Genomic DNA, 25189 nt, shown 5'->3' with positions numbered 1-25189 from the left:
CTGAACACGTCTCAGTGCTGAACACTACAGCAGGAAGTGTCATTTGTGCCCTCAGTGTCTAAGAGGGTAACAGATAATGTCGCCATAAGCCATTCATGAATGCTGATATTTATTTTTCCTGCCACATCAGGCCATGCAAAGTTTGCCCCTGCAAAAATCCAGGCCTCCCTTTACACCTCACTTCTCTCCTGCATTCCCCTCCTCCTTTGAGAAACCCTTCAGGCCTCTTTCCAGAGTCAGAGTTCTGCAGCTGAGTGTCCCCATCCTGAGGAAGTGCATTAGTCAAGGTCTCCAAGGACAGGATCATTTTTTGTGTTTAGGAGGAGAGGCCTAAATCTTGCTGTAAGGCAGATGAACCCCTCTCTTGCTAAAGCCTTTGCCTCTTTACTCCCATCACCTTAGGAGTGGAAAGAAAGGAGTTAGAGGGAAAGAAAATTTGGACCTGCCATAGTCTATTTCACATGGTTTAGTACATTTCCATTCTCTGGGAATTCAGCAGTGTTCACTAGGCTATGAGTGATTGTAGGCAACGGATCTTGTCTTGCCTTACTTTGTGAGCACAGAGCCTACAGTAAGTAGTTCCTGGCACAGAATGGACATCCAGTAAATGCCCTTAAGTGAATGGAGAACTTCACTTAGTCACACTAACATTTGTGACAGGTAAGTATCTTTCAGTTCTGTGTTCTACATGATTAATCACTTTTTTTTTAAGATTTTATTTATTCATGACAGACACACACACAGAGAGAGAGAGAGAGAGAGAGAGAGGCAGAGACACAGGCAGAGGGAGAAGCAGGCTCCATGCAGGAAGTCTGACGTGCGACTCGACCCCGGGCCCCCAGGATCACACCCTGGGTTGAATGCAGCGCTAAACCGCTGGGCCACCAGGGCTGCCCAATTAATCACTTTTCTTACACCATAAGCTCTGATTTTTCACTCCAGGTTGGGCTAGTCCTATTATAATAATGTTATACCATTTATTATAATACTCAATATGAGTCAATACAACAAACATCTTTTGAGCAACTACTCTATGCAAAACAATCTATGAGATTGCTGTGTGATGTGAAAAGCCCTATAAGACCTTTTCTTTAGAACAGATGTTCTCAACATTTTTTTTTTTTACTTTAAAATGCTTGGCAAATCAGACATGTGGGAGTACCCAGATTTTGAGAAAAATTAACTAGAAGAAATAGAAAAAAAATCATTATCAGTTATAGAGGGGAGAATTATGTACATTTTATAAAGATAAAATAATGAAATGAGGCATTTAAAGATCTCAGAAATTATATTTTATAAGAAAAAGAAATAGAAAAGGCTAATTATTCAATAGTTAAACTTTACTTTTTAAAAAAAATAAACCTTGAATTTTTTCTCCTCACATATTCACCCCAAAGGTAATGTTTCTTAAGATACACAAATAGAGCAGAAGAAACACAAATAAATTTTGTTATTTAAAAAATATCTAGTATAGGGGCACCTGGGTGGCTCAGTAGGTTAAGCATCTGACTCGATTTTGACCCAGGTCATGATCTCAGACTCCTGGGATTGAGCCCCACATCAGGCTTCCTGCTCAGTGAGGAGTCTGCTTCTCCCTCTCCCTCTGTCCCTCCTCCCTGCTCATTCTCTCTCTCTTTCTCAAATAAATAAACAAAATCTTTAAAGAAATACCTAGTGTAGATTTTTAACATTTTAATATAAGTATTTTAGTTTTGTAGTATAGTCATACAGCATAGTGGTTCAACAGTTTAATGCATAATGCAATGTTTACTACTCTAAGTGTAGTTACCATCTGTCACCATACAACATTATTACAGTATTTTTTACTCCATTCCCTGTGCTTCACTTTTCATCTCTGTGACTTATTCAAAACTGGAAGTTGGGCTGCCTGGACGGCTTAGTTGGTTAAGTATGTGACTCTTGATTTCAGCTTAGGTCATGATCTCAGGGTCATGAGACCAAGCCCTGCATTGGGCTCCATGCACAGCATGGAGCCTGCTTAAGGTTCTCTTTCTCCCTCTGATCCTTCCACCTCCCCCAAAATCAGTCTAGAAGTTTGTTATCTCTTAATCCCCTTCACCTATTTCCCCTATCCTCCCACCCTCCTCCTCTCTGAAAACTACTCGTTTTTTTCCCTCTATTTATGAATCTCTTTCTGGTTTTTGTTTGTATGTTTGTCCATTTGTGTGTTTTGTTTTTTAGATTCCACATGTAAGTGAAATCATACAGTATCTGTCTTTGATTTATTTCACATAGCATAATACCCCTCTCAGTCCATCAATATTGTCACAAATGGCAAGACCACATTCTTTTTTATGGGTAATATTCCATTATGTGTATGAATATGTATTTATACACACACATACACTACATCTTCTTTACCTATTCATCTATCGATGGATGCTTAGGTTGCTTCCATATCTTAGCTGTTGTAAATAATGCTGCAATAAACATAGGAGTGCATAGATCTTTTCAAATTGGTGTTTTCATTTTCTTTGAGTGTGGAATGGAATTACTGGATCATATGGTATTTCTATTTTTAATTTTTTGAGGAAACCCATACTTTTTTCCACAGTGTTTGCACCAAATTATATTCTAGGCAACAGTGCATGAGGGTTCCCTTTACTCCACATCCTTTTGCCAACTCTTGCTATTTCTTATCACTCCATTCTGACTGGTGCAAGGTGATATTTCTTGTTTTGGAAGTTTTACTCTTATCATTGACTTGTCTACTTTTGATTTGCTAATATTAGCTGTTTTTCAAACTGTTGAGTAAAAATTTGTCTGTGTACAATGTAATAAGTATCTGCCTTGTCTCTAATTAAATATCTCCAAAATCATCTCAAAAAAATTTCCATAAATAAGTCAAAAGGAAACAAATAATTATAAAATTATTATTTAGAAGCTCTGCAATAATTAGTCGTTGCTACAGCTATAACTCCTAACAGTAGTTCAGAAATGAGGTTCTCGGGATGCCTGGGTGGCTCAGTGGTTGAGCGTCTGCCTTTGGCTTGGGGTGTGATCCCAGGGTCTGAGGATCGGGTCCCCCATTGGGCTCCCCATGGGAGCTACACCATCTACATATTGTAGATTTTATTCTTGGACTGGTCATATTGTCACAAACTCAAGAAGTAAGTCTTAAGTGAAGTATATGAGAATGATGCAACCTGGAATCTCATAAATGTCCTGTTAGATTTATCAATGTAATATGCACATAGCAAAAACAAGACAAAAATCAAAGAGTGTAAAGGGTTTATAATGGAAATTGATCTTCTTTTCCCTGTCCCTACTTTAGTCCCTCCCCCTAGAAGCAACCATTTTTTATTATTTCTAATTCTAATTCCCTTACTGGTTTCCATCATGTGTGTGAATAATTTACTTCCATCTTCTTGGTTTATCATTTTCAATAATATTTACTCTCCCCTCTATGAAAGATGGGCACTTATTTCAATTCTATCTTCATTCTCATACTTCTTCCAGTGCTTACAATTGCATGTTTTAAGTTTTTGTTGATTACCTTTTACACTTTAAATTATATAATTAAACACCTATTTTTGTATGTCATTCACTTTAGAAAGTATCTCTGCAAGGATACCTGACATGAAGAAAACCAACAAGCTGAAAGATACTATCAAGACAAAATAACTGACCCTGGACAAAATAGAAATCATCCTAGGAATAGAACAATTTTTAAAAGCTTCACTGCAAGCCCTTGGTATTCATGTTGTGAGCTGCTGTTTTTCCTTAGTTTTGGTTCATCTGCAGATATGCCTCCATCTACTTTAACTTTCTTTTTAAATGTCATACAAATACAGAAAAGGACACAAATCAGAAGATTCAACTTAATAAGTTATCAAAAAGTGAATATCCATGTAACTGTCCCTACCTACAGTCAAGTTATCTATGTAACCACTCCTATAGTCTGAAAAATTATTAGAAAGTAATGTTCCAGTGGAACATTGTCAGCATGTTAAAAGTCTCCCTCTTGTCCATTCACAATCACTCACCTCCCCAAAGACAAGCACTCTCATGACTGTTGTGGTGAATACTTCCCTTGGTTTTCTTTATAATTTTACTACTTATACTGTAGTTAAATTTTGCCTCTTACAGTTAAGTTCTGGGAACTTTATATAAATGGAATCATGTAGTATATAATCTTTAGAGATTTGTTTCTTTTATTCAGTGTTACATTTATGAGATTCATCTGTGTTGTAGAATATAAATGTAGTTCATTCATTTCCAAGACTATTTAGCATTCCCGTATATGAATATGGCATAATTGACTTAGCCATTCTGCTTTTGATAGACAAATGTGAATTATTTCCAATTTGGGGTTATTCTGGACATTGCTACTGTGAACATTGTTGTGTGTTTCTTGATGTCTATTTGTATGCATTTCTGTTGGCTGTGTTCCTTGGATTAGGATTGCAGAGTTCTAAGGTACCTATATCTGCACTTTGGTAGGTGATATAAAACTGTTTTCCTAAGTGATTTTACCAATTTACAGTCACACCTGCGACATAAAAGAGCTTCCATTGTTCCATATTCTGTCCAATGCTTTTTATTTTCAGTCATCTTCATATGGGCACTCTGATGGGTATACATTAGAATCTCACTGTTGATTTCTAGCTTACATATTTCTGATTAATAATGATATTGAAGTCAATCCCATTTACAATTGCACCCAAAAGCATAAGATACCTAGGAATAAACCTAACCAAAGATGTAAAGGATCTATACCCTCAAAACTATAGAACACTTCTGAAAGAAATTGAGGAAGACACAAAGAGATGGAAAAATATTCCATGCTCATGGATTGGCAGAATTAGTATTGTGAAAATGTCAATGTTACCCAGGGCAATATACACGTTTAATGCAATCCCTATCAAAATACCATGGACTTTCTTCAGAGAGTTAGAACAAATTATTTTAAGATTTGTGTGGAATCAGAAAAGACCCCGAATAGCCAGGGGAATTTTAAAAAAGAAAACCATATCTGGGGGCATCACAATGCCAGATTTCAGGTTGTACTACAAAGCTGTGGTCATCAAGACAGTGTGGTACTGGCACAAAAACAGACACATAGATCAGTGGAACAGAATAGAGAATCCAGAAGTGGACCCTGAACTTTATGGGCAACTAATATTCGATAAAGGAGGAAAGACTATCCATTGGAAGAAAGACAGTCTCTTCAATAAATGGTGCTGGGAAAATTGGACATCCACATGCAGAAGAATGAAACTAGACCACTCTCTTTCACCATACACAAAGATAAACTCAAAATGGATGAAAGATCTAAATGTGAGACAAGATTCCATCAAAATCCTAGAGAAGAACACAGGCAACACCCTTTTTGAACTCGGCCATAGTAACTTCTTGCAAGATACATCCACGAAGGCAAAAGAAACAAAAGCAAAAATGAACTATTGGGACTTCATCAAGATAAGAAGCTTTTGCACAGCAAAGGATACAGTCAACAAAACTCAAAGACAACCTACAGAATGGGAGAAGATATTTGCAAATGACATATCAGATAAAGGGCTAGTTTCCAAGATCTATAAAGAACTTCTTGAACTCAACACCAAAGAAACAAACAATCCAATCATGAAATGGGCAAAAGACATGAAGAGAAATCTCACAGAGGAAGACATAGACATGGCCAACATGCATATGAGAAAATGCTCTGCATCACTTGCCATCAGGGAAATACAAATCAAAACCACAATGAGATACCACCTCACACCAGTGAGAATGGGGAAAATTAACAAGGCAGGAAACAACAAATGTTGGAGAGGATGTGGAGAAAAGGGAACCCTCATACACTGTTGGTGGGAATGTGAACTGGTGCAGCCACTCTGGAAAACTGTGTGGAGGTTCCTCAAACAGTTAAAAATATACCTGCCCTACGACCCAGCAATTGCACTGTTGGGGATTTACCCCAAAGATACAAATGCAATGAAACGCCGGGACACCTGCACCCCGATGTTTATAGCAGCAATGGCCACGATAGCCAAACTGTGGAAGGAGCCTCGGTGTCCAACGAAAGATGAATGGATAAAGAAGATGTGGTTTATGTATACAATGGAATGTTACTCAGCTATTAGAAATGACAAATACCCACCATTTGCTTCAACGTGGATGGAACTGGAGGGTATTATGCTGAGTGAAGTAAGCCAGTCGGAGAAGGACAAACATTATATGTTCTCATTCATTTGGGGAATATAAATAATAGTGAAAGGGAATATAAGGGAAGGGGGAAGAAATGTGTGGGAAATATCAGAAAGGGAGACAGAACGTAAAGACTGCTAACTCTGGGAAACGAACTAGGGGTGGTGGAAGGGGAGGAGGGCGGGGGGTGGGAGTGAATGGGTGACGGGCACTGGGGGTTATTCTGTATGTTAGTAAATTGAACACCAATAAAAAATAAATTAAAAAAAATAATGATATTGAGCACATTTTCATGTTTAAGTGGTCATTTTAGATATCTTCTTCTGTGAAATGCCCATTTTTAATTGGGTTAACTATATTTTTTCTTTTAATTTGAAGAACTGTGTTATATATTGTTAGAAGTGTTGCAATATTTTTTCCACTAGATAGTTTGTCCTTTCATTCCCTTAAAGTATCTTTTGATAAAAAATTTTTATAATGTTAACATAATTCAATTTATCGGTCATTTTCTGTTTGATTAGTACTTTTTTATAGCCTATTAAGAAATCCTGTTTAGCCCCCAAAGTCATAAAGGTACCCTTAGGATTTTCTGAAGGCATTATTGTCCTGCCTTTCATATTTAAATCTTCAACCCATCCAGAATGGATTTTGTGAATGCTGTGTAGTAAGGGCCAATTTTCTTGTTTTCTAATAATGGATATTCAGCTGTCATAGGCTCATTATATAAAAAGGCCATCTCTTTTCTACTGTTCTAAAATACTACCATTTACATAAATCAAGTAATCACATATCTGTTTCCAGATTCTCTATTCTGTTCTGCTGATCTATTATGTTTGCTGTAAATCCTATACCTTTCTTTATAATAGGCTTTGGTTTACGACAGAGCAAGTCTTCTAATGTGGTCTTTCTTTTACAAGAGACCTTTGATTAGTCTGGGCTCTTTGCATATTATATATTCAAATAGTCTACTTATGAAAAAAAATGTTGGTATTTCTTTGGAATTACTTGAATCTGTAAGTCAATTTGGAAGGAATTGTCATGTCTGTAATATTGAATTTTGCAAACTATAAACATGGTATATCTTTCTATTTATTTAGTTATTCTTTCTTTTCCCTTAATAATTATAATTTTATGTGAGAGATCTTACACATAGTTTAGTTTAGTTTATTGGTATGCACCATATATAATTTTATAGTATTTAAGTTTTTTTTTAATTTTTAAACTGTTTGTTGTTTGTTCTAGATTATGCTTAAATCTAATTCCCAGTGTGATGGCATTTGTTGGTGGAGCCTTTGGGAAGTGATTAAATAATGAGAGTAGAGCCCTCATGAATGGGATTGGTGCCCTTTCTAAGACTTTGCTTGCCTCCACCACATGAGGACACAGTGATAGGATGGTTTTCTGTGAAACAGCAAGTAGACTGTCATGAGACATCAAATCTACTGGCACCTGGATCTTGGACTTCCCACACCTCCAGAATTGTGAGAGATAAATTTCTGTTGTTTAAGCCATCCATTCTGTAATATTCTGTTATGGCAGCCCAAATAGACTAAGACATTGCCGTTACATGAGAGTGCAGTTGATATTTTATATTTGAGAACCATTGACTTTGCTAAGTCATTAATTCCAATAATGTATCTGTAGATATTTTTGGATTTTCTACATATGCAATTTTACCCTCTCCAAATAAGTGTAGACATTTTCTTCCTTTTTCATACTTCATACTTTCTTTTCTACTTTGCTTTTTTCTTGACCCACTGTCTGTTTTATAATGTTTTTGCTGCATTATAAACCACCCCAAATTAAGCACATATTTCTTACAAGTCTTTGGTTGGCTGAATATTTCTGCTGATTTGAGCTAGTCTTGCCAGGATTCATTTGTGCATCTGCAGTTAGCTGGAGCTAACATCAGCTAAGCACCTTTGCTGATGTTGGCTGTGTTTCTCCCGTATCTAGGGCCACAGCAAGGATAGCTGGGCCAACTTTGTTCTATTCAACATGTTTTCATCCTCCAATTTGTTATTATTCCCAGTGGCAGTGCCAGAGTCTCTGAAAAAGAGAGGGAAAGAGGTCTCTCTTTCTCTCTCTGGCACATTGTCAATTTAACCATATTCTTTTAACCAAAGCAAAATATAAGGCCAGCCCAGATTCAAGAGGGGCTTCAGAGTCCAGTTACATTACAAAAGGTGTGAATACAAGGAAAAGTAGAGAATTGGGGTCTTTTTTTTTTTTATTATTAAAATGACACACTGACCTGGCTAAGATTTCCAGTACAAGGTTGGTTAGGAGAGCTAAAAGAAGACACTCTTGTCTTTTTTGCAATCTCAAAGAGGGAAAGCATTCAGTATTTTATCATTAATTATAATATTTGTTGTTCCTTTCTATTCTCAAGTGCGTTTTTTCCCTTATAAGTGGATGTTAGGTCTTATCACATTTATTTTTTATGTATCTAAATAATTCTATGATTTTATTCCTTTATTTTGTTAATCTCCTGAGTTATGCTGGTTTTTTAATATGAAAGCAGCCTTGTATCCTTGCAATACATACAACTCTATCATGTTACACTATCTTTTTACATTTTGCTGCATTTGATTTGTTAATTTAAAAAAATTAATCTGTGCTTATGATGAAATTAACATGTGAATTCTTCTCATAATATCCCTACTTGCTTTTGGAAGTAAAAGAAGAGTTGTATAAGAATGACATTAATTCTTTCTTAAAATTGTTTTAATCCACTAGGGGAGCTGTCTGTGCCTGCAGTTCTTTATGAAGGAAAGTTTTAATTATGGATTAAATTTCTTTAATAACTTATGATGACTTGTATCTTCTATTTCCTCCTGTGTCAGTTTTGTTAGATTTTAGTTTTCTAGAAATTTGTCCCATGTTTCCTCCATTTTCAAATTTGGTTAAAATTGTTCAAAATATTTCTTTTTTTAAAAGATTTTATTTATTTATGAGAGACAAAGAGAGGCAGAGACATAGGCAGAGGGAGAAGCTGGCTTCTCGCAGGGAGCCTGATGTGTGACTCAATCCCCAGACCTGGAATCACACCCTGAGCTGAAGGCAGATGCTCAACTGCTGAGCCACCCAGGCATCCCTGTTCAAAGTGTTTCTTTTTTTTTTTTTAATTTTTTTTAAATTTATTTATGATAGTCATACAGAGAGAGAGAGAGAGAGGCAGAGACATAGGCAGAGGGGGAAGCAGGCTCCATGCACCAGGAGCCCAACGTGGGATTCGATCCCGGGTCTTCAGGATCGCACCCTGGGCCAAAGGCAGGCGCCAAACCACTGCGCCACCCAGGGATCCCTCAAAGTGTTTCTTAAGATATTTTTAATATTGTAGAATTGTAAGATCCCCTTTTTTCATTTGCATTGGTGATAATTTGTGTTTTCTTTTTCCTTGATTCTTCTTGCTAGATCTGTCAATTTTATTAGTGTTTTAATGGAAACAACTTTTGAATTTGTTCATTTTTTTTCATTACCTATTAGTTTCCTACTTCACTAACTTTTGCTCTTAGGCTTATTATGTTTTTGCTTTAAATTGGCTGTTATATTTTCTGATTTCTTGGGATTTTAAGACTTCTTTTTTAATATATTCCTTTAGCTACAACTTTCCCTCTAAGTGTGGAATTAGCAGCAAGCAGAGTATTTTTATTATCATTCAGTTATGATTTTTTTGACTCATAAGATTTTCAGAAGTTTATTAATTTCTAAACATACATGAATTTTCTCCTATATTTTTCTTGTTGAGTTCTAGTTTAATTATTCTTATGCCCAGAGAACAAAATTCAGTATCATTATTCCAAGACTTTGATATTTATTGAGACTTTATGACTCAGCATATGACTTTTTTGGTAAAACCTTCATGAATATTCAATATATACTTAGAAATAAGGTATGTTCTGCAGTCTTCCATATATGCAGAATGTTTGTTAACAGTCATCTTTTCCAGGCTCACTGATATTTTTTTGCTGATTCTTCTATCAATTTAGAGAAGTTTGTTAAAATTTCTCACTATGATTATGAACTTGTCTATTTCTCCTTTTAGCTTGGTGTGTATATTATATAATATATAATATTAATCTATGCATATTAAACCTATATTATTAGGTACATATACATACTTTTACTTTTTTTTTGCTACTCAAGAAATTACAGGGCAGCCTCGGTGGCTCAGTGGTTTAGCACTGCCTTCGGCCCAGAGTGTGATCCTGGAGACCCCGGATCAAGTCCCGCATTGGGCTCCCTGCATGGGGCCTGCTTCTCCCTCTGCCTGTGTCTCTGCCTCTGTGTGTGTGTGTGTGTGTGTCTCATGATTAAATAAATAAAATCTTAAAAAAAAAAAAAAGAAATTACAATGTGCATCCTTGATTTAACCAAAATCTAATATTACTGAGTACTTTTACCCTCTTCTTGGACAATTCAAGAATTTTCAAGAATTGACAAGAATTCCGGGACCTTAAAACACTAACAACATCTCTTTCTATGTTATATATACCTCCTTGATTATATTGCCCCTATTGTGGTATTTCTTTTTTAAGTAGACTCTACACCCAACATGGGGCTCGAACTCACAACCCCAAAACCAAGAATCACATACTCTACCAACTGAACTGCCCAGGTTCCCCTATTGTGGTGTGTTTTAATTCCATGTATATTTTAAATCCCACAAGATATTATTATTGTGCTCATTGCTCTTCATTTCTTCCCACATCCCAGGCCTTTATTCTGAGATCCATTTCCTTCTGCCTAAAGAGCACCCTTAACGTTTCCCTTACTGTGAGTTTGCTGCTGTAAGTTTTTGTTTAACTAAAAATGTCTTTATTGCATCCTAATTCTTGAAGGATATTTTTGATGAGTGTAGAATAATATATTGGCAGTTATTTTCTCTTAGAACTTTAAGGAGCACTTCATTATCTTCTGGTTCTCATTGTATCTGATGAAAAGTCAACTGTAATTCAAACTGTTGTTCCTTTGAAGGTAATCTTCTTCCCTGACTGCTTTTAGGGTTCTTCTTTTCATTTGGTTTCTAGCAGTTTTATTCTGATGTGGTTCTCATTTATGTTTTCTTATTCTCTTGGTTATTATTTATTGCATATTGGAAATTATAGTTTGAAATTGTTTGTAAAGATAATTTGAGGCCCAGGATAATACTCCCTTCCTCCATAAAACAGTAGTATTTGCAGGGAGCATTAATAAATCAGGACCACTTTAATCCAGCTGCAGAGCCTATAATGATTTGAAACTGACCTGCAATCCTTATAAGAGCAGCCTACATCTGGTTCACTATTTCCTAGAGTAGAGAGCTCTTTGCCATCCCAAGTCAGGGTGTGTGTGTGTGCGCGTGTGTTGGGAAGGTAGGTTTTTAAGACTCCAACTTTTGTCCCCTTGGCTGCCCCTGCTGCTCAGCCTCACAGCTTCTTAGTTGCCTCTTCTGGAATTGGCAAATGCCTCTCTGAAGAAAAGTCCCCCCACCCCCCCTGCCCCGTGTCAAGCTCTTCTCTCAGAATTTCTGTTTTCTTCTAGACTTTGATTCAATATTTTTTCATTCTCTTGTTAGCTTTCCAGTATATTTCCAGGAACACTATTTGACTCAAAAAGAGGACAGTTTGAACTACCTAGTCCTTTATTACTGGAAGCAGGTGACTTCTATCCATTTTTCATCTTCTAGGAATATATTGAAATCTCTCTTCCCTTGATTATTCTTCTCCTATTCTCATCATTATTTTGACTGTATTCTTTTTAGTTCTACCTTACTGCCACTTAAATGAGATCTCAGGAAATAGGAGATACAAATGTATGTATGGTATATCTGCCATGCTGTAATCTATACTGCTTAAAATTATTACTAAGTAAATAATTTACAAATACTAGTTTTTGAACTATTATTATAAGAGTTTTATTGAGATATAAGTCACATACCATACAACCCACCCTTTTTAAGTGTACAATTCAGTATATTTGAACTATTATTAATAATAAATTATTCGTTTTGCACAATTACTTTCCAGATATTGCTGTTTTAAGACATTATCGGGATGCCTGGGTGGCTCAGTGGTTGGGTGCCTGGCCTCGGCTCAGGTCATGATCCTGGGATCCGGGGTCGAGTCCCACATCAGGCTCCCTGTGAGGAGCCTGCTTCTCCTTCTGCCTATGTTTCTGCCTCTCTCTGTCAGTCTGTGTCTCTCATGAATGAATAAATAAATCTTTAAAAAAAAATAAGACATTATCGTTGAGCAGATGTAGGAGTTTACAATATAGAAGAGGAGATGTGATAATACATAGATAATTATAGTAGAAAATGGCAGATTAAGTAAGAATAGAAAGGAAGCATAAAGAAAATGTTTTGTGAAGGAATCAGCATTTAACCTGAATCCTGAATGGTGGGTAGAGCAGAAATGGGCAAAGGTAAAATAAACTGGCATCCCATAAAATAAAACAAAAGGGCAGCTGCTAGCCCTTGATGTAAATTAGGAAAAAAAAAAAAAAAGGTGCCTCTGCCCCTCTGCATCCCCATTCTAAGTGCCCTTGTGGAACTAGAACAACTAAGTGTCCTGGAAGAGCCCAGTCGACTGAAACATCAGGAAAATTCAGGTCCTTTTCTGGTTTGACTGGAGCATAGAAAGTAAATAAAAGGTAAAACTGGAGAAGTTGACTGTGGAGGACTTTGAATACTGTGCTAAGAAGTTTATACTTTATTTACTGCAACAAGAAACCCTTGGAGATTGTGTTCAGAGGAATGCCATGAACAGCTGAAATTTGGAAAGAGCTTGTTGGCAGTAGTGCAAAGGGGTAAGAAGTGAGAGGCAAGGAGATCAGTTGGAAGACCTACGCAGTGGTAGTTCAGCAAAAGATATTAAAGACCAAAGCTAGAATGATGGAAGAAGAATAAAAGAGGTATGAAATCAATACATTCTGTAAAAATATGATTTGTAGATTGTGTTGTAAGGGCTTGGGAAGTAATGGGTGGAGGAAGGACAAATTAAAGATGATCCCTTGCAGAAGAAATGAGTTGAAATCTGGAATTTATCTGTAATTTATCAACCAGGTGACTGGGACAGTCACTTTAGTTTCTTGTGGCAGCTGGCTGATTTTCCATAAACTTCATGGTAAAAGGAAGGAAAGAGGAGGAAAGGTGATTCAATGGGGTTATAGGGTTGGTCAGATTTGTAGAATAGAAACAAGATGAAGAGAAGGATTAGGATTAAGGTTTACGCTGAAGATGGGCAAAAGTAATTTTTTTTGTTAATGAAGTGGCTAAGAGTCAAAAGTTAAATAAGAATCAGTGTAGTAGTTGGACTGTAGACACTTGTTAATCATTAAAACAGTTTTGGAAAGGCGGTTTGCTGAAAGCTGCTGTTTGTTGGTTTTTCACACTGCCAATGTTGATTTGTGAGATTTCATAAGGTATTTATTGTCAGTTCCATGATGACAGTTAAAATAACCTTCAAGAGAAAGAGACTGTTGTATATACTATCTTTCACATATTTCAAAGTTCAGTGACTATTCCTAAAAAAAAATGTGGGGGGATCCCTGGGTGGCGCAGCGGTTTAGCGCCTGCCTTTGGCCCAGGGCACGATCCTGGAGACCCGGGATCGAATCCCACGTTGGGCTCCCGGTGCATGGAGCCTGCTTCTCCCTCTGCCTATGTCTCTGCCTCTCTCTCTCTCTCTCTCTCTCTCTCTCTCTGTGACTATCATAAAAAAAAAATGGGGATTCTTTTTTTTTAATTTACATATGTTGCTACTTTTCTGTGTAGCTATTTTTGAATTACATTAGTCTTCACCCTAATCAAATTTGTGTGAAGTACAAATTTTAGAAAGATACTGATATATTTTCTCTTAAATATTTTATTTGTATCCATGACTCACTCACAGTACCACATCTAATCACACCCAGTGGTTTGAATCATTTGATCCATTGATGATTTCTCAGTAAGGCATGAACTGATTATTGATCAGGTTAATAGGTTGAATGACTAACCTGATCATCAGTTCAGCTGTGTCTGTGTGTAAACACTAGATTGGCAGTTTAACTGAAGTGCCCAGCCAAATCATGTTTTTAGTATATTCAACTTACGATAAAGGAAGAGAAGGATTTTGTGCATTTATATATGACATACATGAACCAGTGATGACTTAGGAATAAAATGAGTTGGGGAGGGCATGCAAAGGTAGCTATAGGCACGTAGCATCAAGAGTGGCCATAGACAAAGGGAAGCTGAATGGAGAAAGGGAAAACTCTGGACGAAACTCCGCTGGCTCTCAATTCTGCCTATAGTTCTGACTCTAAAAAACCGAAACTAAAAAACCCAGTCCAATATCCAACACTATACTAATGTAACTCTAAATATACAGTGTCTCTATTTTCAAGTCTTTCATTGAAAATAGGATGCTAGGGATCCCTGGGTGGCGCAGCGGTTTAGTGCCTGCCTTTGGCCCAGGGCGCGATCCTGGAGACCCGGGATCGAATCCCACATCAGGCTCCCAGTGCGTGGAGCCTGCTTCTCCCTCTGCCCGTGTTTCTGCCTCTCTCTCTCACTGTGTGCCTATCATAAATAAATAAAAAAATTTTTAAAAAAAGAAAAAAAAAAAAAAGAAAATAGGATGCTATTCCTATGTCACATAATTTTCAACTAATAGTTGCTTTCACTTTCATTCACAGAACATTCAGACCAAAAAAAAAAAAAAAATCAAGAATGTATCTCATCAGCCTTTCTCCTCAGCTATCCAGTGTTTAATATCTGGGTAGAAAAATAAATAATACCAAATCTCTCAACTACTGAAATGCAGAAATTGTTCCTAATGTTGGCCATGCAGGGAAATGGCGTTTCTCAGGGCTAAATTTTGACAAACTACAGCATAAGGGGTCACTTCTGTCTCATAACCTCTTTTTATGGATAAAGTTTTATTGGCACACAGACACACCCATTCATTTGCATATCATTCATGGCTGCTTTCACCCTACAATGGCAGGCCCAGAAAGCCTATAGTGTTTACTATCTTGCCCTTTACAAAAGTTTGCTAACCACTGCTCTAGATTGTTACCTAGAGAACTGGAGGGAAAACGTTTTTTCTCACCACTTTCCAGCCTTTCTCGGGGGACACCAAATAAGTTTGGCCTTATGGAAAATCTTTGAACAAGAAGCCTAGTAATATGGTTCTGTTTCCTTTTTTTTATTAAGTTGCATGATTAATATTATACTATATAAATGGGATTATAGAATATGAATGAGCCCATGATGTAATCCTATCTAATGAACCATGTATTGGTCAATAACTGTGGGAAGAAGGAAGACAGTATGGGATGCTTAATTGATCACCAAGAACCCTTCAAAAAAGGGGGAGAAAACATGGTCAAAGAGACCAGAATCCTTTAAGAGTTTTAGTTCCCTCACCTATCAAGTTAGGGCATTAGGCTTCTCCATGGGTCTCTGTCTGAGTTTCCAAGGACTCTCAATTATTAGCTTACTTGGCTTTTCCTGAACCATTATAAAATCCCAAGACTTTATGTCTTGAAATCCATAATCATACATTCACTCCCAGATTTAGATGTGTTCTTGAATGGCACCATCAACCATCATCAAACCACTGAAGCATCCGTTGCGTATGCTAGGTCTCTCCAGTCACTTACGTGTAATATGTCTGTGATTTAACAACTTTTAATTATTAGCAAATATACATCTTTTCACCAATACTAATACATAAGCTTAATATAACAAGATATTATTCTCATCTGAGCACTGCAAGACTCCAAAGTTCTATAAAACCTCAGTAGTATATTCTTAACAACTAATTGCAAACTAACCTATCCATTTGGGGTGAAGTTAAGAGCATCTAATAATGCAACTGGGTAGCTAAATATTCTTGACAATTATGGCAAGTAATTATATGACCAAATAGCTCAATTGAGATTGGAAAATTGTCATAGGTCTCTGAAGAGGTGTAATAGAAATTGTGTATCACTTATGTCTATATTATGCAGCTGAAAATAGGGCTTGAGTTCATTTTTAAAATATATTCATATATTCAGCAAATGTGTGTTAAATGACTATTCTAGAGGCACCTGGGTGGCTCAGTTGGTTATGGGTCCAACTCTTGATTTCAGCTGAGGTGTGATTTTGGAATCATGGAATCCAGCCCCTCATGGGGGTCTACACTCTGCAGAGTCTGCTTCTCTCTCCTTCTGCTTCCCCGCCCACACTGCTCTCTCCCTTTCTCTCTCTCGCTCTAAATACATAAAATCAAAAAAAAAAAAAGTTTTTAAATGATTGCTCTATGCCAGGAATTAAACTCACACCTCCAACTATGCAACTACACATATGTGAAACCCTTACACTATTTTGTGTTTCTTTTATTTCCATGTTCCTGTTAAAATAAGCCACACTAAGCAAGTTCTGTGACTTTCCCGCTAAATACAGAGATGTCCACTTGAGATTTTCACACAAACATCACAGGGGGGAAATCACTTCCTGCAAGGACATCAGGGGCATTACTCACTTTCTCCTAATGGCTTTAGCTCCAGGGGGTCAGAATGTCACATCATATTTAAACAATACTTCAGTGATAGTGCCCACTTTTTCCCATCCCATTGATAAGTGGAAAGGAAGGTGGCATGTTTAGCTTCAGGATATGTATGAAAGAGCCATGAGAATGAAAAACAAAAGGGATGAGGGGGGTCATAGAAGCCTAGTTGTCTCCTTTACCTCCAGAGAGTGGAGAGAAGTGAACCACTTTTCCTTCTTCGGAAATAAAAGAGAGATCAGAAGTAGTTCTTGGGGCCTAACCCATCCAGGAGACATCAGAATGAGAATTACAGGGCAGCCCCTGTGGCTCAGCAGTTTAGCGCCGCCTTCGGCCCAGGGCCTAATCCTGGGGACCCGGGATCCAGTCCCATGTCGGGCTCCCTGCATGAAGCCTGCTCCTCCTTCTGCCTGTGTCTCTGCCTCTCTCTCTCTCTCTCTCTCTCTCTCTCTCTCTCTCCCATGAATGAATAAATAAAATCTTAAAAAAAAAAAAAAAAAGAATGAGTGCTACAACGGTACTCTCCAAGTAACTCTCCAGAATATCAGAGTCATTGTGGGAAGCTTGCTAAAGATCGCCTTTTTCTGGGGCCCACCCAGACCTGGGTGAGCAGAACCTCTGGAGGTCACATGAGGAAAAATTTCTACCCCGGTGACTCCCATGTACAAAAAAGTATGAGAACCTTGTTGCAAATCTTCATAGATTGAGTTCATTTATGAGTCCTGAACTTTGAATGAACTGAAACATTGATTTAAACCAGTAGGGAAGATACTAGAATGGAGTTTCTTAAAACTCAAGTCCTCAAAGCACCATCTTGAGCAACAAAACTTAATGTTGGACTGGGGATCTAACTTTTTCCCTTCCCACCCTCCTCTTTCCAAATTCCTTCTCTCTCTCTCCCCATTCCTCCATCCTTCTGTTCTTCCTTTCTTCCTATAGGAATAGGCCTTAGCTCTAACAACTGAACAACTGTAGCAGCAACCAAAGACTAAACATCAGATTAAGAGCAAGAGTAAGCTTTTCTAACTCAAGGCTAACAAAATATCCCTGGCAAGAGAAAGAACAGAGGAGGCAAAGCCTTTGCATTTCTGTTGTAAACATTTCCTCACTATTTAAATATATACTACCTTCTATCTGTAAAAAATCACAGGACTGGAAAGCTTATCCCTAAAATAGAACTTCCTCCAAGATTATCTCAGAAACTCAACTTCTTAATAATTATTACAACAGTGTGTGCTATAATCCCTACCATGAGAACAGGATTTTCCCTCAATCTCTCTCCCTAACATATTCTTGGGTTGTCTAACCAGACTGACACCCAGTAGTCCTTTCCGTCCTCATTCTGCTGCTCTCAGAAGCCTTTTACTCCATTGGCAACTCTTCCATCCATGTCCAGGTCCTCTCTCTACCTTCCTAACGTAACCTATTGTCCCTATGTTCCTTCTACACACTCTGCCTGGTTTTAGAAAGAGAGACACCTTCCAATTTCATGCCATCTACAGAAGACAACTGTCAAAGACACTCCAATCACATGTTCAACTGTAAACAGCTCTTTCTGGCCATGCTTCCTCTTGTTCCTGTCTCTGTCCCACCTTTAAGTGTAAAATTTTTCTCCCAGGCTCTTTATTTTTCTTCAAACACAGTCCTTTCCATATATTACTGAAAACATTTCCCAAATGAGACAGAGCTCCCTTTGGGGACATTGGGTTAAACAGAAGGCATTTAATGATAAAGTCATTTGAAATAATTACTTAAAGTAAGTACAAGTGCCACCTGGGCTTCTAAGAAAGGGAACAGTTGGCCTAACAATATTGTCTTATGGGGTAACCTGTCAAGACAAGTTTTAAATTACACCAAAATAAGGGAGAGAGATGAATGGGAGAACAATGTAAGAACTTATGTTTAATCCTGAAGAACAGGCTTTCCAATGTTCCTCCTGACCATATGGAAAATCCATGTGGGTATTAAGGTAGATATTATATATATATGGTAAAGTGAGAAAAGTAAATGGAAACTATGCAGGAACTAATTCAGCATGAATTATTGGTTAATACCTGAGAGAAGAAAAACACTAGGGAGAACTTTAAATCAGACCATGAGAAGGGTATCTATAAATTAATATTTTATTTATTTTTTTTATATTAAAAACTGGCTTTATTTTTTTTTATTTATTTATGATAGTCACAGAGAGAGAGAGAAAGAGGCAGAGACACAGGCAGAGGGAGAAGCAGGCTCCATGCACCGGGAGCCCGATGTGGGATTCGATCCCGAGTCTCCAGGATCGCGCCCTGGGCCAAAGGCAGGCGCCAAACCGCTGCGCCACCTAGGGATCCTATAAATTAATATTTTAATCCATGGCTCCCCAAAAAACAAAACCTATATAAAAAAATAACAAAATAGAAATAGAATAAAATAATAAAACCATAATAGAAAATTATTATTTTCCATATAGTAAATAGAAAACTTTTTCTACTGAAAAGTGAAATTGCTCTCCAAGTTAAATGAGTCCACATTTATCCATATTAATTGTTAAAAAAACAAAAAACAAAGAAACATCCCAAAATGGAGTCACTTGTGCTAAGCCTCTTGCCAGCAAACCAAGACTTGATACCTAACCTAATTGCAGTTGGGGCCTCCCCAGGGGTATAGTATTAACCAGTCATTCTGGAATAACTGAGTCAGTGCTGTTGAGGTCCTCTGCCTGATAGAGCCCTGCCCTCCTCCAGTGGAAGGTGACCTTGCCTAAATAATCCACCTTCCTAGAATAACACTCTTGCCCCACCTTCTTTGGCCTATAAAAGTCTCCCTTTTGTACAGCTCCTTGGAGCTCCTTTCTATCTGCTAGATGGGATATCGCCTGGTTCATGAATTGTTGAATAAAGCCAATTAGATCTTCAGATTTACTCAGTTGAATTTTGTTCTTTAACAGAAGGAAAATAGCACATCAGCCTATTGTGCCAATCAAAATAGCATTACTGTTAGACTTTGGAATATATTTTGAATTATTATTTTTAACAGGGATTGGTGGGTGTTCTGAGAATTCACCAAATTCCAAATTACAGAGTCACTGAATCAGGAAACAGCATATTCTATGTATAGAACATACAACAAAGTGCCATGGGTGTGGCGGAGATTCAGAGCCTTATGAGTTAGCTTAGAACGCTTTTTCACATTTATATAACATTTTTCCCCAAAATAAATTTCATGTATTTATTCATTCAGTGTATTCATCCATTTATTCTTCAGTTCATCGATTCAGTGAATCTTTATTAAACACCTACTATGTGCCAAGCACTGACTGCTCTAGGCCATGGGATATACCAGTAAACAAATAAATAAAAACAGACAAAAAGTTCTGCCCCTTTGCTGCTGTGGAGCTTCAGTTTGGGTTGAGGGACAGCCAATAAGCAATAAGCATAATAAATAAATCAATTACATAGTGTATCTCGAGTGACCAAACATTCTGGTTTGCTCAGGAGAGTCTCAGATTATAAATATTAGTCTGCCCCCCTCCAGTTCCAATTAATGCTCCCTTTCACTTTCAAAAGTGTTCCATTTGGTCAACAAATTGTGTGGTCACTCTAAGTATGTTTGAAGATGATAAGGACCATGGAGAATGGGGAGAGCAGAGTGGATTGCAATTTAATGGGTGGTCAGGGTGGGTCTGATTGAACCAGAGACATTTGAGCTAAGATTTAAAGAAATGTGGGAGTTGGCCAAGAGCGTATGATTTTAAAAATCTGTATCCTTATTATAAAACATTGAAATAATATACACATTTCCATGCTTTTCTTTAGCATATATAAGCTTTGAAAACATACATTATGTCACATTGCACATACTATATGGTGTTTTTGAATCAATAACTTATTATGGACAGGTTCACATCAGGGTATACACACAGTAGTCCACTATATAGTCCTACTCCTTTCCCACTTCTACACATCTCTACATCTAAATGAATTCTGCTCTAGTAAAAGAAGGGAATGGCAGTTTTGGAAAAGAGAGAGAAGGGGGCCAAGGGTTAAACCTTTCTTGGTAATTGAATCTATGCTAAGTTTCCATGCTTCTTGCAAGGTACAGCAACTTTCTAGAGTAAAAATATACAGAGATAGCAAGGGTGAGCACAAAGCAAGCAAAACAGATTAGGAATGCTTTAAGAGTAATATTTCTCCAAAATGTAGAAACTGATCATTTCTTGGGGCACCTGGGTGGCTCAGTCAGTTAAGCATCTGCTTTCAGCTCAGGTCATGATCCCAGGGTCCTGGGATGGAGTCCTATATTGGGCTCCCCACATGGCAGGAAGCCTGCTTCTCCCTTTCCCTCTGCCTGCCATGCTCCCTGCTTGTTCTCTCTCTCTTTCTCTCTCTCTAATAAGTAAAATATTTTTTTTCTTTTTTTTTTATTGGTGTTCAATTTACTAACATACAGAATAACCCCCAGTGCCTGTCACCCATTCACTCCCACCCCCCGCCCTCCTCCCCTTCCAACACCCCTAGTTCGTTTCCCAGAGTTAGCAGTCTTTACGTTCTGTCTCCCTTTCTGATATTTCCCACACATTTCTTCCCCCTTCCCTTATATTCCCTTACACTATTATTTATATTCCCCAAAGGAATGAGAACATATAATGTTTGTCCTTCTCCGACTGGCTTACTTCACTCAGCATAATACCCTCCAGTTCCATCCACATTGAAGCAAATGGTGGGTATTTGTCATTTCTAATAGCTGAGTAATATTCCATTGTCTAATAAGTAAAATATTTTAAAAGAAGAAGAAAAGAAATTGATCATCTCAACAAAAATGCAATCAGTCAGTGAAGAAGTCTTTGAGAGATTTCATTGGAATAATGTGAAAGCACTTGGTTCAGTTCCCATCTTCACTGGGGTCCATTCCTTTCCCCCTACAAATAGGAAAGGGACAGGTAGGTGTCACTGACAAAAAGGATTAATTTCTATTTTGTTTCTCCTCCTTCCTGACCTGTCTTCCACCCGCATCTGAAGGTTAGAGCCATCCTGATGACACCAAGCTAAGGGTATCCTTAGGGATAAAAGGCTGGGAATAAGGTCATTATTTATGACAGAAACACCTCTCCCTGACCAGCATATTGTAAGCTCCAGTGGATCAAGTTGTGTCATTACAAGTTAAGTGTGCAGTTAATTTCTTTGAGGGATATAAGTTTGATGACAACAATACATCTTATGGTACAGTCTGTCACCAGGCACTAGTTTGCTAAAGAGGCTATATCACTAAGGCATGTAGATCCAGATTCAGAATATTGTAGCAATTGATTCTTCTCTTGGATGACTTATTATTGTAGAGGCATACAAGCTGGTACTTGGGGTTCCTAACTTTAAAACTATGAGACTAAGAAATGAAAAAAATCTATCACCTGGACATTGTAGCCTATTATATACCCCAGTCATCATCAGACTTTTTCCCAGTAGTGTCAACATGTTCCCTGTGTCTCAGGAGGACAGAGCTCCGGGACTGGCACCCCTATTTGTCAGTCTTGTGTTTGGGGCAGACAGACATAGCCCATTATAGAACCATAGGAAGAGAAGGGAAAAGCATTTAACAAATGACATAAATCCTTGTTAAATTTTACTAACTTAGAGTATATAGGACTGTCAGTAGTTCAAGTAAAATTCCCTCTGAACTGTCAGGATCTTACTTATTCATGAATAAGAAGAATCTGATTAACTTCAGTAGCCTTCCCAAATTAGGAGTTCAGGGAAGTAAGCCCTGCCCTCCAAGTGTGAGTGCAGCAAGAATTCATTCTCATAAAGTAGTGTGTTTACTAGTTGGTAGTATAAGTCTGCCATGAACTAGAATGTAGCTTTCATTAGTGACTTAGTTTTCCTCACTAGAGTCTATTTTATATCAGATGGTATCTTATGTATACTTTTCTTGAAAATGTATACAATTTCAGCCTCATACAAAGTCAGCCTGTCTATAGTGCACACACACCCCATTCTAAACTAGTGAAGTTTGCCTGCAGTCGCACCATTACGCAGAGCAATGTAAAATAGCACAAGTGTTTGTGTGGCTCACAAGCTAAAACTACTTGGGAAATGGGGGGGGGGGGCAAAATGGGTGTCTGTCCCTCATTCCTCATAGTAAATGTCCTTCCCTTTGGAACTTTCTCTGTTATTAGACAAGAAGAGAGAGATCAAGGTGAAAATAACAAGGAATAAGAACAGACAAAGCTAAGATAAAAGAAAGTTTGTCAAGCACCTGCCAGATGGGAAAATCCTTACAGTTTACGAGCACCTGAATTGCCCAAGATTTTTTACAGAGAAACAGAAGTTCTACATAGAAGATAAATTGCCTGAGTCTCAGACTCACAAAATCTCTAAGACCACCTAATGCTATAAAAAAAAGTATGAATGCATGTATCTCCATTTTTACTTCATAATCTGAGCTAGAGAAAATTTACTGCAGCATTATCATCCAGGCCTCATTACCTCGCAGTTAATTAGCTAACATTTGTAAAGTGCTTTGAAGATGAAAAGCATCATATAAATGCTAAGAATTATTAAATAATATGAGAGGAAAATCATAAAATAGATACATTGTTAACATTAATTTGTATTTTATCTTTCCTTATTATCTGCTCCCCAGAATTTGACATTTGGGGCTAAACTATCTATAAAGGCTGAGGGAGGGGGACGCCGGGTGGCTTAGCGGTTGAGTGTCTGCCTCCAGCCCAGGGTGTGATCCTGGGGTCTCGGGATCGAGTCCCACGTCGGGCTCCCTGCATGGAGCCTGCTTCTCCTTCTGCCTGTGTCTCTGCCTCTCTCTGTGTGTCTCTCCTAAATAAATAAATAAAATCTTTTAAAAATAAATAAAGACTGAGGGAGTTGCCCGGTTTTTTACAGCCCTGAACTAGGGTATTAAACTAGCTCCAAATTAATACCTGGCAAAACATGAGTTCCCAAGTAGAAAGAACTGTCCAGAGAAATTCCCCACTTGTACTAAAGAGGTACCTAGTTAGATATTCGTCCCCTCCAACAGTTGAAAAGGGAAGATGGGGATCCCTGGGTGGCTCAGCGGTTTAGTGCCGCCTGCAGCCCAGGGCGTGATCCTGGAGTCCCAGGATCGAGTCCCACATTGGGCTCCCCCCATAGAGCTTGCTTCTCCCTCTGCCTGTGTCTCTGCCTCTCTCTCTCTCTCTCTGTCTGTCTGTCTGTCTCTCATGAATAAATAACTAATATCTTTTTGAAAAGAAAGAAAAGGAAAGATGTATTAATTCAGAGGCAATTAGTAAACGCTTCTGCTTTATTCAAAACAATGCACAACAGACTAATGAATGGTAGGGGCAGCCAGGCCGTTTTGTGTGAAACATATGATTCTACTTTGCGCCCGCGCTCCAGTCGCAGAGCCTGCTGAATAGCTTAGGACGGTATATTATGTAGTGTTGACTGTTCCCTACATGTTGCTGTCATCAAAGTGAGTTAAACTTTTCTCGAAGCGGCAGTTCCACTCCCTGTCATCTCACCTCCTCCTTCCCCAACCCTAAATGGACAGAAGGACAGACAGAAGCAAACCTACCCTACGAAAGTCTTTGGCAGCCTGCCAGGGACTCATCCACAAGGAAGAAAAAGCTATAGCCAAATATCCTTAAAATATGCTGTATCATGAAAGCTTTCAGCGAAACAGGAAATAATAGATCAAGTGCATTCAAAGTATTTGCAAACTGTTTAATTGGGGAAAGGCAAGTCAAACCCTTCTCATCGCGGCAACGTCGTTATCGGAAAGCTCACTTCAGTGATACTAAAGTTAATCCCAAATCCTGTTACAGGAAACTTATCCTTATTAAAGTAACATTAAGTGCTCCTTTTTTATTGATCTTCCCCTTCAGCTTAATGATAGAAACTTACTGATGTTTTAATAATAACCTCACAAGCTTTCTCTCATTTTACTTTGCGTTGGTACTAAAAGATGCGGTGGAAACTAACTTAGCATAAACATTTTGCAGATGTCTTTAAAGGCCAGGGGGAGGTTAAAAAAAAAAAAAAAAGATTCAATTGAGCTGAGTGTTAACAAAGATGGCTGAAAAACTAAAAGATAAAAGAGAGGCTCCAGTGTGAACATCAAAGAATTGTTAATGACAAGAAATACCATTAGGGTTAGCATCTCCTTTGTTTCAACCCTTTCACACCTGCAATGTGTCGTGAGCTAAGCCTTTGTTCCAAAATCTGAATTACCTCCATTAGCATTTATAGAAAAATGGTTGCAAAACAAGGGAAACATACTTTTGGCATTCCCCTTTTGCTTGAAAAGTCAGAAATGAGGTATCTGTGGGTTTCCTTCTTGTGGCTGGGTGTAACTATACAGACTGTAGAGGTGTAAAGTCATGGGTTGCAAATAAGCTTGGTTGAAATGTGAGAATAGCTTTGTACCTAAAAAAGAGAGGTAATAGAAACAACATGGAGAAGCTACATAAGCAGCTCAGGCATTAGCAATAGCAAAATCAGAGCGTGAAATTCAGATTAGCC

General features: G+C 37.9%; 1 protein-coding gene across 9 annotated transcripts in view; it reads left to right on the top strand.

Moving 5' to 3' along the window:
- MYO3B (myosin IIIB) overlaps nt 1–24773 on the top strand; it is a 425769-nt gene extending 400996 nt beyond the window's left edge. For 2 of the 9 annotated variants that reach the window (XM_072811359.1, XM_072811356.1), the window contains one exon: nt 3575–4757. The gene's annotated coding sequence lies outside the window, so the exon portion shown is untranslated. Of the gene's footprint in view, nt 1–3574; nt 4763–21691; nt 21832–22845 lie in introns of those variants that run through there. The other 7 variants (XM_072811362.1, XM_072811364.1, XR_012023941.1 and 4 more) reach the window with 6 other exon arrangements.
- Nucleotides 24774–25189: the final 416 nt, after the last annotated feature.

Source organism: Canis lupus, chromosome 34 (assembly GCF_048164855.1).
Source record: "Canis lupus baileyi chromosome 34, mCanLup2.hap1, whole genome shotgun sequence".
Taxonomy (NCBI): domain Eukaryota; kingdom Metazoa; phylum Chordata; class Mammalia; order Carnivora; family Canidae; genus Canis; species Canis lupus.
This window is presented reverse-complemented; position numbering and strand designations above follow the sequence as displayed.